The sequence below is a fragment of the Filicampus tigris genome, unplaced genomic scaffold (assembly GCF_054856515.1).
Source record: "Filicampus tigris isolate MCC_2025a unplaced genomic scaffold, RoL_Ftig_1.0 HiC_scaffold_60, whole genome shotgun sequence".
Taxonomy (NCBI): domain Eukaryota; kingdom Metazoa; phylum Chordata; class Actinopteri; order Syngnathiformes; family Syngnathidae; genus Filicampus; species Filicampus tigris.
In genome coordinates, this window is record NW_028233439.1 from 40,001 (window position 1) to 42,500 (window position 2,500).

Genomic DNA, 2,500 nt, shown 5'->3' on the forward strand with positions numbered 1-2,500 from the left:
ATATTGCAACACGCGGAGCTCCAGGCGGGGGGGGGCCCTCGCCCGGCCCGCGGAGTCCGATTGAACACCCCCCAGGTCGGGCGGGCTCGCTCTGTTGAGCGCACGGAGGTTGACATAGAAAATATTGCAACACGCGGAGCTCCAGGCGGGGGGGGCCCTCGCCCGGCCCGCGGAGTCCGATTGAACACCCCCCAGGTCGGGCGGGCTCGCTCTGTTGAGCGCACGGAGGTTGAGATAGAAAATATTGCAACACGCGGAGCTCCAGGCGGGGGGGGCCCTCGCCCGGCCCGCGGAGTCCGATTGAACACCCCCCAGGTCGGGCGGGCTCGCTCTGTTGAGCGCACGGAGGTTGACATAGAAAATATTGCAACACGCGGAGCTCCAGGCGGGGGGGGCCCTCGCCCGGCCCGCGGAGTCCGATTGAACACCCCCCAGGTCGGGCGGGCTCGCTCTGTTGAGCGCACGGAGGTTGAGATAGAAAATATTGCAACACGCGGTGCTCCAGGCGGGGGGGGCCCTCGCCCGGCCCGCGGAGTCCGATTGAACACCCCCCAGGTCGGGCAGGCTCGCTCTGTTGAGCGCATGGAGGTTGACATAGAAAATAATCCAACACGCGGAGCTCCAGGCGGGGGGGCCCTCGCCCGGCCCGCGGAGTCCGATTGAACACCCCCCAGGTCGGGCAGGCTCGCTCTGTTGAGCGCATGGAGGTTGACATAGAAAATAATCCAACACGCGGAGCTCCAGGCGGGGGGGCCCTCGCCCGGCCCGCGGAGTCCGATTGAACACCCCCCAGGTCGGGCAGGCTCGCTCTGTTGAGCGCATGGAGGTTGACATAGAAAATAATCCAACACGCGGAGCTCCAGGCGGGGGGGCCCTCGCCCGGCCCGCGGAGTCCGATTGAACACCCCCCAGGTCGGGCAGGCTCGCTCTGTTGAGCGCATGGAGGTTGACATAGAAAATAATCCAACACGCGGAGCTCCAGGCGGGGGGGCCCTCGCCCGGCCCGCGGAGTCCGATTGAACACCCCCCAGGTCGGGCAGGCTCGCTCTGTTGAGCGCATGGAGGTTGACATAGAAAATAATCCAACACGTGGAGCTCCAGGCGGGGGGGCCCTCGCCCGGCCCGCGGAGTCCGATTGAACACCCCCCAGGTCGGGCAGGCTCGCTCTGTTGAGCGCATGGAGGTTGACATAGAAAATAATCCAACACGTGGAGCTCCAGGCGGGGGGGCCCTCTCCCCCCCCGGTGAGTCCGCTCACAGTGCCCCTATGTCGGGCAGGCTCATTGCATTGTGCGCATGGAGGTTGACTTAGAAAATATTTGAGAGTGACATGAGCTCCAGGCAGACACCGACTCATCGCCCGTGGGGTGTCCGACGAGCCCTCACCAATCTTGGATTAATGTTTGGCGAGGCTCCCCTGATCAGCTCTGGAGGTGGCAAGTTCTGAAAAAGTGGTTTCTGAAAATGTGCCCCTTGTATTTTGTGAAACCAGGGGTAACCTAGCGAGTAGGCAAACTCATCCCCTGACTGGGGGGATCAACTTTTACCTACTACAGCGCCCCTAATGGCCAAAAGTGGTACTGCTCCCCCTGGTAGCCTAACCCATTGAAATGAATGGGAAAAATTAATTTAGGCTACCAGGGCTTTGGGCTACCAGGGCTTTGGGCTACCAGGGCTTTGGGCTACCAGGGCTTTTTGCTACCAGGGCTGTGGGCTACCAGGGCTTTGGGCTACCAGGGCTGAGGGCTACCAGGGCTATTATAGGCGGCCACCACTGCACTAGTGGCAGCCCGGGGAAGGTGCCTGTTGCTCGGATATGCTTTTACGCACGTCGGCCTCTGCGCCCTGGAGCTTTTTTATGCTACCAGGGCTATTATAGGCGGCCACCACTGCACTAGTGGCAGCCCGGGGAAGGTGCCTGTTGCTCGGATATGCTTTTACGCACGTCGGCCTCTGCTCCCTGGAGCTTTTTTATGCTACCAGGGCTATTATAGGCGGCCACCACTGCACTAGTGGCAGCCCGGGGAAGGTGCCTGTTGCTCGGATATGCTTTTACGCACGTCGGCCTCTGCGCCCTGGAGCTTTTTTATGCTACCAGGGCTATTATAGGCGGCCACCACTGCACTAGTGGCAGCCCGGGGAAGGTGCCTGTTGCTCGGATATGCTTTTACGCACGTCAGCCTCTGCGCCCTGGAGCTTTTTTATGCTACCAGGGCTATTATAGGCGGCCACCACTGCACTAGTGGCAGCCCGGGGAAGGTGCCTGTTGCTCGGATATGCTTTTACGCACGTCGGCCTCTGCGCCCTGGAGCTTTTTTATGCTACCAGGGCTATTATAGGCGGCCACCACTGCACTAGTGGAAGCCCGGGGAAGGTGCCTGTTGCTCGGATATGCTTTTACGCACGTCGGCCTCTGCGCCCTGGAGCTTTTTTATGCCACCAGGGCTACGTTAGGCGGCCACCACTGCGCTTGTGGCTGCCCGGGGAAGGTGCCCGTTGC